The following is a 9,884-nucleotide window of genomic DNA, read 5'->3' on the forward strand; positions in this document are numbered from 1 at the left end:
ATCTACAGAAGTTAGCTGAGTTGCGCGATTTGAGTATGCTTTCTTGCTGAACAAAGTATAGTTAGTGCAATCACTCGTGGAACAGACTGTATAGCACCTATGGAATTGGTAAACCTGGATACCGGTAAAGACCACATGGAAAAGACGAAAACATAGCGAGGCAGAGGGGAACGACAGATCAGAAGCGCCACAAAATGGAGATGCGGACATTTCGCAAAACATTCGGCATGGATCGAGCTCCATGTTCGCCCGTGAAAGTGATGCGGTATCTCCGCGATTAGGGGATACAAATCTCGTGTCTAGTGAAAGGACGTTGAACAGTTTTTATGTATCGTTTCGCGCGTCGCAATATGTAATCAGTTACGTTGAAAATGATAAGGTTAGTTTAAGGGTGTGTAATCTTTGCTCGTGCCGGAAAGTAGCGTGGCGAAATAATTCTCGACCCTATCGAAGCGTACGACCAAGTGTCGGTAATAGCGGATCGCGACGGCATGAAGTGATCAAATTTTCTCTACCAAACATATCGATAACAGTAAGAGTAAAAACGTTATTAAGGACAAAGGCCAGAGTAACAACGTTAAAAGTGGTGGCTATAGCGATAGCGACGGCGGCGACAGCGGTGGCGCAAGGTGTGAGGACGAGGTGAATGCACGGCGGCCGCGGTGTGTGCCAGTGGTGTGCGCGCTCGTCGCTCGTGGAAACCCGCCAAAACCCGCGGCCGCGAACAACCACCAGCAAGAGCAGCAGCAATAGCAATAACAACAGTAGTAGAAGGAAAAGGAGAAGGAGAAGAAGGAGAAGGTGGAACAGCGTTAACAGTAGTAGTAGTAGTAGTGGTAGCAGCAGCAGCAGCAGCAGCAGGAGCAGGAGCAGAAGAAGCAGCAGTAGTTGCGCGTGACGTTGTGCTGTTTTGACAACTTTCCGCCGCGTCGGGGCGTCGCGCCGTTTTTCTCGCGGCGGCGGCGGCAACGGCAGAAACAACGGCGAACGCTCGTTCGAGGAAAGTCCCGAGTGACGGCGACGGCGGCGACGCTGCTGACCCCCCAGCCCACACGACGACGACGACGGTGGCGGCGACGACGACGCTGGTGGCGGCGGCTGCGTTCTGTTATTATTTTGCCGCGGTGCTTTTGACCCTTCGAATCGGGCGAGTTCATTGCAGCGCTTTCGCGGGGGTGTCAGCCAGTTTTATTACTCCGGCCTTCTCCGTCCGCAGCAGCAGCGCCGACGGCGCCAGAACACGATCTGGTGTACGCAGTATGTCTACTAGTGTATGTACTCGATCGCACCAATAATCTGGATTCGTTCAAGTATCTATTCATAGAGCGACAAGTCGCCGACCAACTCTGAACAACGACTCCCAAACGAGTCGATCGAAAAAGAACTGTATCGGTGACGTTGCGGCTGAGAAAGGGACGCGACGAACCACGTGATATACCTGTCGTCGGGCTGCGTCATGCAAAGCATGCTCGATTCCCCGATGGCCATAACCTGAATCGAGCCGATTTGACCCGATTAAACCCGATCCAACGTATTCGTAACTGAACGAACGAATGAAAGAAAACAAACGGTAGCCATTAACTTTTTTCCCCCTTTGCTCGTGCTTGTGCGCTTTGAACAAAGACTTGTGAATCGTTCGTTCGTGTGTTTAGAAATTACATCGTGCCTCGATGGTGTGCGAAAGAAAATAAAAATTTAGCCAGGAAGAGGGTCAAGCCTGTGAGCTCGTAACAGGTGACTAGAACAAATGGAAGGATTTCGACGGTGATATACTCGTGTTGTATCCTCCCGATTCTTTCCTAGAAACGGTGGATCTACTTTGAAATTAATAGTGCTGTGCCGTACCGTGCATACAGTGTCAACCATTACGTGTAGTTATCTGAAGGTGGTAGCGTGGGAGTCCGACATTTTAACCGCTCGTATTAACGAAAAGATACAAGTGTCCACGTGTGAAATACGGTCGGTACATCAGGGGCGTGTGAATCGTACGTCGAGCTTACATTTTAAGGTGGTTGTATCACGAATATGATTTTATTAACAAATTTCTTAAAAGTTTAATTGAATTTAAATAACGATCATAATATCGGAATATTAGTAAAATTTCAGAAAGGTTAACTATAGCAAAACGGAGATAATTTTATTCTTCTATTTAAACGAACAGTATCTTACCTGTTTGCATATACTTTCAAAAGAACAGACGTTATTTTTATACGGGTATTTTATTATTTTACTGTTCTATCTTTTTATCATTTTATTAATATATTGTTGAACTATTTTAATAGTAATTTTACCATTTTGTTATTTTATTGTTTTACTATTCTATCATTTTTACTATTTCACTATTTCAGTATATTACTATTAAACAATCAATTATTACCTATGCATCAAATGGTTTATTGAATGGGTACCTGTTAACCTTGTTGTATTAGAAATCATAATAACATTTAACATGTTCGTATAGAAAAAACATTTGCTAGAGATATATTTTCAAATATAATGCCAGAATGCTATTTGAAATTTTCTTGAAAAACTACATAAGTGTAGTCAGATATAATGTAAGTTACATACTAGGAAAACAGCAGGTGTATTCTTTGTTAATAATTTATATCCATTAACTGACTTGGAAAGTATTTATTTTTTCTTTACTTTACATCATAGAGGTATTCTATTTTGTGTCAGTATTATTTAGAAAGTTATGTACTCTGTAATAAAAATTTTTGACTAAGATTATTTTGTTTATCGTATTTACTAATGTCCTGTTTTAAACGTGGCAGTCGTGATATAACCACCTTAAGATGATTCTTCAATATCTTGTCTTGTAGATGTTTTCATATTTGTGTGATTTAATATTTAAATTCATAGTTACAATTTGTTCATTCTTTTGTTATTATAGTCACGCTATTGGTTACCAAAGGAAAAGTTAAGCACATTTTGTACTGTGATCGAAGAACTTCAAGGAAGAATAAATGAAGGAATTTGTGTGATTTTATCAAGTAAAAAGGAAAAGTGAAGATTTTTAGAAAACGAAGCGTTCACTAACAGTTTAGTATTGTTAAAAAACACTTGTGCTTGTTTTTTGTACTGTATTGTGAAGTGAAGTTTGTCAGTATTTGACGAAGCAGATGATAATGAAAAATACTTGGTGAGTTAAAAACTTTATACATAATTTTTGTATATCAGTTTAAATGATTATTGGTTCTTGCAATGCATATATTTTAATTACTTTTTTGTAATAAAGGAAAAAACATAGGTCAGTTAAGCAAGGATTTCTGGGAGCTGAAATAAAAAAAAATATACGATTGATAAACACTAATTTCGCTTTTATTATTTGAAAAAAAATTGAGGTTAAGTTTTTAACGTTAATTCTGCCGAAACGTCCGTATCGCAACAGAAAGGTAAATGACTTAAGAACAATGTATAACACGTTTGTATTCATATATATGTGGTAATCGATTTTCGTGATTGAGTTTTCTGTGCTTTCTTTCTCGTTTTTCTTTAATTTGATTTTCTGGCTGAGAAATTCATGATTTTGTAATCGTTATGATTCGTAGAATAAGTAAGCATACATTGCTAGGTTAGGTTACTAATCGTTATAACTTAACCTCAAAACTAATCATAGATTATTTCATTTCTCATTTCTTATTCTATTTCTACTTTTATTATTTTCAAATAGTAATAAACAGGATTGTATACTATGTTTATATTTGTCCATTTTAATAAATTAATAAGTAGTAAACTTCAATACACATTTTTGAAAATTTATACTTATACATGTGTTGTCTTTTAAAAGCATAATAAGAGTAATGCATTTATTACTAAATATAACCTTTAACTAGTAGATGTACGAAATGTTTTTATTTATTATCGAAATTTGCTACAAAAGCAATCAATAGAAATTAAACAATTTAATGTAGTGAATATACTCAAGGTCATATTACAATTAAAGAAAGTAAAATAGCATTTTAGTTTATTAACAATTAATCATATTGTCTAGAAAAGAGTTTTGTACTAAGAAAATTAGAACTCTTTAAGCAGTAATTAGGGTTAATTATTCACTGTAATTAGAGTATATTTGCAGTAATTAAAAATAACATTTCTAGATTGTGATAAGCAATAATTTTAAATTTAAATATTAATAGTCTATTATAATGTACTATATTAGAGTAACATCTAGTGTTATTTTTATTTGTGTAATTGTAAATAATTTATGTTGAGTTAATTATATTTAATATTGATAGTTGTGTAAAATTATGAAAAACGTAATTTAATTTTGAATTATGTTTAAATTGATGAAAGACATGTACAGTTAAATTAATTTTAAATGAGTTAAAAAAAGTAATTTTGCTTATTATTGCTGAATATCTACCATTACATATTTTATATAATTGAAGGATTTATTTAAATTAATTAATCATTAAATCATTACCTATTGGAACTAAACTGCAGAAAAATATATATCATTTGATATTTATAAATATATAAAATAAATATTTACCAAGCATTATTTATTTTATAGATACCATACCGAAAAATTATTTTAAATTTTTAATTGAAAATAATGAGTGACTTCATTATTTTAAATAATCATTAATGATAGTGTGATGATTATATTGGCAAATGAATATTAATTGTTATAAGTATGAAGTACATTTGTATGAGATTTTATGCATTATCGTACATTGTAAAATTTAATCTGTAATATTTAATCTGATTAAAGAAAAATATTGTGATACATGTTTTTACATTATTTAAGAGAAGATTACATGAATTATAAATTATTTGTATGTTATATATTTAGATTTATATTTAATGCCTTCGTAATTAAAAGTATGCAGTTGTTTGAAATATTTTTTTCTTTTTGCATTTCTCACTTTTGGTTATTATGTCTATACATATTTTCCAGTGTATGCTAAAAAATGTAAACAGGTTATAATATTGTTATGTCTACGAAATTCTATAAACAGTAAACTATACAGTTTTAGAAACAATCATTTTATCTACATGTATTTTTTTCTATTTTCAGTGTCACTTTTGGTTGATTTTATATTTTTATTATATTAATTAGTATATATATAAATATATTGACATTATATATTTATTGAGTTCCTTGGGGGTAATGATATAAGATAAGAATGTACATCGTCATTAATATTGATAATAAGTAATCTTATCTTAAAATTATAACAACTATTATAACAATAACAATATTAAATTCGTTTAAGTATGCTTTTCAAAACCATTTTGATAATATGTCTTAATTAATATTACTCTTTTTATGCTTTTATAATGTTACTCTTTTCTTTTTAAAACTGTCAATGAAATAAATGACACAAATAAATAAGCAAATAAAGTTCATGAAAGTTAATGCGATTAAAATATTACCTTATGGTTTCAATAATGAACCCATTTTCCTTTTTTTAAATTGTTTACTTTCATAATTATATTTTATTTAAATTTGTATTAATGTATTATTACCATAGTTTGGGAAGATTATTATTATGTTTCGAATAGTAAACCCGGTTTTCATGAATTAGTAACATTGTTATTTATTTACAACTAAAACAGTTATGAAATTACAAATATTTAAAAACTATTATATAGATTATGATAAGTAACTAGCTGTTCCAATAACTTAGTTATTGTTTAGTGTCCATTTGTTAAACATTATATATTGTTTTGTAAGTCATAGAGAAATAAATAAACTGTAATTGTTTAGGATTCAAATAAATACATAGAAGTTAAAATTTTAGTAAGAATATTCACAAACAACTTTTTAACATATGGCTGACTATTCGCAAATAATTCTTTGTGGTACTTACTTTATTTAGTCTTTCTGCAGACGTTCATCTATTACAAATTCATCAAAACAGTGTTTAATGTGAATTGTTTGGTATTTTAATATTATTGAATTTACAACTGTATATTTAGACTCTAGAATCAGAATTTAATAAGCCATACTTTTTAAATTTTAGAGGAAAGTAAATCAAAGATGCAAATACCTTAAGATAATATATAAATACGTTTCACAATTTTTGCGTTATTATATTAAAAACTAAGTGATCTGAAATAAATTATTTTTGTCATTGGAAAGAGTGCAAAATTTCATATCTGAAATAAAATGTCATTTTAAGAAAAAAAAGTAAGTTTGGTACATTTTTGCGTTGAGGTTCAGACATTAAAATTCACAATGTGTATTTCTATATCAATAAGAAACTGTTCCGCATCTAGTCCTCTACTTCGTACTCCAATGGATAATAGCAAAAATTAAACAGTTGTAATAACGTTAGTTATATATGTTGTACAAACAAGAGGTTAAGAAACATTCTTTTGAAATCTGATAATTTATATTTCCAGTTTTATTTCTTATTTTAATTTAAAGTTCAACATGGATATTAGATACTTATCAAAATTGATGTTACGATTCACAACATGATAATAATTTCTTCAAATTACATTGATAAAATGAAAATACTCTCATCACATTTAATATTGTTTTATGCACTAATTATAGTATTGCAAATTTGTCTTTCTTTTTTTAATTTTCATTTGTTATATATGTTTATCATATTTCTATGTTTTTATTAGACTGAAATTGTTGCAAAATATAAATACAATTAAAAGTTTGATTAAAAGTTTAAACGATTAGACTACTTTTCTTTCCACTAAATAAACCTGTGTATAACGCATCCTACGTGCGCGTATGCGGAAACGACGCGTCTAATAATAGGCGACACGTTTACCGTCGACACTTATTGGGTAGCTTACTCGTAAGATATATTTCGAAAGTAATCAGATTGACATTATTAAAAACATTTTATCAACGATTTAAGATGATAACAATCGTTGATACAATTACTTTCTTAAATGTTGTTGAATCGTGACTTATGCTTTAAAGTTGGGACCGATATTGTATCGATACTATTGATACCAATCTGCGTATTTTCATTTCATACCAGATAGTATCGATATCTGTTTGATATCTATGTACAAAATTTGTAAACAATACCTGTCTGATACTCATTAATTGGCAAGCATGGTAGGCTTCCCTAGGGAAAATGGCGACGTAGGGGAAGGAAGCCCCACCACTCGTTTAGTTTGTGTTTAGTAAATTTTTAAATTTTTAAACTTATAAACTTTGAAATTTGGTAATTTAAAAAATTAAATAATGGGAAATTTATACAAATACCTTAATTTCCAAATTTGCAAATGTTCTAATTTTAAAACTTCCAAATTCAGGGATTTGTACGTTTGATTTTTTGAAAATTTAATTTAATTAATATCAAGCGAATATTTTGATACCTTCGTAAAATGTGATTTTTGATTTTAGTATAATGTTTGGTATCGATTGAAAAATAGTGTCAATAAATGATACTAAGTAAAATGTCGATATACATATCGATATTTCTTACTGAATATTTCAGTATTGAATTGTTTCAGTATTATCAATATGTATCGTTATCGATTCAATGGTCAGTTATATCTTTAAACCCAAAAATAGAGGTGCTGATATCAATAACGTTATCAATGAATATTGATATGTTATTGAGATACCGTTAACGCGAATGGGAATAACTGAAATAGAATATAACATGTAATTTTATCATACGAATCTATTTTTATTTAGGAATTTTAATCTTCTAATATAATTTATATATAAATTTATCATTTAGATTTAATTATTTTTGTTCGAAAGTAGGTTAATTAAATTTAAAGTTTAAATATAACGAATAAACAAATTTTAATAATAAAATTATATGCATGGGTTAGGTTAGGTTTGGTTTGAAGTTTAAATAAAAATAAATAGATTCCAGCGATAAAGTTCCGCTTTTCATTCTTTTTTATTGACGATATATCGTTAAATATAAATGATATCACATCTATATGAAATAAACATAAATTGATCATTATGATAGAATTATTACTGTATTATAATTATTACGATAGAATTATGTTAATTGCTATATTAAATGATTCAAATTTTCAGAATTTTACTTCTTTTTTGCTTATTGTTCGATCGCAGAAAATTTGAGATGCCGGTCGCCGGCAATCCACATGGCAGCCAGCGTGTCAATAAAATTGTTAGGTTAGGTACAATTTTCTACTTGCTTACCGTTCGAATTTATTTCGGATAATAAACTTACGTTGTCATGTGTACATATTGAATAATTTACGAGATGTATCATTAAAGAATTCATGTTTGCTTTTTGTAAGGAATAAGAAAGTTACTACTGTATACGATTAGCAGTAACATGTCCGTTCAATGGCGTATGGACAGCATGTATGATTCCGAAATACGTCACTAGTAAATCCGTGTCCGTTTCATAAAGGTTAAAATTGGATGAACGCGTAACAAATTTAGTAACAAGTTTGTCTCGGATTATAAGTACGCGTATCAATTCTTTAACCTCTCGTTCTGTAATAAACACACAGCACTGTTAGAAAGTCTCTTCACATTACTATTTCTTAATGCTTCAATTAGGTATTAGAACAATTGATAAATACGGTTTATAATATCAATTGTAGATTATTTTATATTTGTATGAATTATATGGTTAATAAAAAGATTACTATAAGTTATTTTAGAGATGGATGTTGATGGGTGATGGATTCTCATTTTGGAAATTTGAGAATTTCTTAATTTGAAAATTTTTTATAACTCTTTCTAAATTTCTAAGTTTACACAATTATTTAATTCTCAAATTTCTTTATTTTTATTTATAATATTTAAGATGACAACATCTTGGTATAGAGATTGTATAGTTACATAGTTAATAAATTACTACACATATATTACTATATATTAACTGTATATTAATTCTGATTAACAGTGTTGATTTTTACTCATTTAAACGCTTTTGAGGAGTGTGAAAACTAGTCTTAAAGAGATGCGGGCATGGAGAACACCAGTATCCCTGTTTCTTGGATCACTCTAGAAAATGCAAAATTGAACGAATTCCCAAGTTATTTTATTATTGCATTGCAAGAATTTGTAATCATTTTTAGGTGCCATAGTTCTGACAATAATAACAGGAATGCATTGTTTGATTTCAGACATCAGCATCGAGGATCATGGAAGTTGATAGTGAAATTGAATGAGAGACTCGTCTCTGTACTTATAGCAATAGAAACAAGGAAGTAAGAAGGTGGTAACTGAACGTATCGTCGTAAGCTAGTGAAAATAAGTTGAAAGGACGGGAAGAAGTTCGGGAACGAGGGAAATCGAACGGGAGAGAGGTGACCAAAAATCGGTCGCGCTTATTCGTGGATCACGTAATAAGAAGGGAGAGAGAGAGAGAGTGAAAAAGAAAAAGAACTCAGCGCGCGAAGCATTGTAAATAAGAGTTATTTTTCGTATGAGGGAAAAGAAGACTCATCTACGTCGGAACGAGGAGATACGAGTGAGAAGACGTTTAGAAGTCCTTGAACGAAACAAAGTTCCAAGGACTTTCTCTCTCTCCCTCTCTCTCTCTCTCTTGGAAGGATACACAAGGAACGATCGAACACTAGTCACGGTGAAGGAAAAGCTCGTGCTAAGAAGGAAACGAGATACGGTGTCACGAATAATTATCGAGCCTTGATTTTTCCATGTTCTTCATTCAAAATTGATCGTATTTCTTCAGCTTCTAGAGAAATCTTAATTCGCGGAGAGTGACTGGCTTAAATTAAAAAAAGAAAGAAAAAAAGACTGAGAAATTTTCAGAAAGACAAACGAGAGCAACATAAGAAGAAAGGAGAGAGAGAGGGAGAGAGAGAGAGAGAGCTGACGAAAGAAGCTGAAAAAAACGAGGGTGTAGTGATTGAGAGAAGAAAGGAGAAAGAAAGGGACCCTGAAAAAAAAACACCTGGAAAAGAAGGACTGCAGAGAAAGAAAGAAGATAAAAAGG

The 9,884-nt window shown here is 31.2% G+C and overlaps 2 long non-coding RNA genes across 3 annotated transcripts; one reads left to right on the forward strand and one right to left on the reverse strand.

The window, feature by feature from the left end:
- Positions 1–85: 85 nt before the first annotated feature.
- Positions 86–9,619, forward strand: LOC105662205 (uncharacterized). The gene is made up of 3 exons (XR_001095633.2): positions 86–1,985; positions 2,894–3,142; positions 9,052–9,619. It is a non-coding gene; the product is annotated as an uncharacterized LOC105662205 (long non-coding RNA).
- Positions 4,742–6,490, reverse strand: LOC143264309 (uncharacterized). Of its 2 annotated transcripts, XR_013037935.1 has the most exons (5): positions 6,153–6,490; positions 6,000–6,061; positions 5,820–5,931; positions 5,383–5,556; positions 4,742–4,909 (listed from the first exon to the last, which is right to left on the reverse strand). It is a non-coding gene; the product is annotated as an uncharacterized LOC143264309 (long non-coding RNA). The 2 variants fall into 2 exon arrangements; XR_013037936.1 differs by lacking the exon at positions 5,383–5,556.
- Positions 9,620–9,884: the final 265 nt, after the last annotated feature.

This window comes from Megachile rotundata, chromosome 4 (assembly GCF_050947335.1).
Source record: "Megachile rotundata isolate GNS110a chromosome 4, iyMegRotu1, whole genome shotgun sequence".
Taxonomy (NCBI): Eukaryota; Metazoa; Arthropoda; class Insecta; order Hymenoptera; family Megachilidae; genus Megachile; species Megachile rotundata.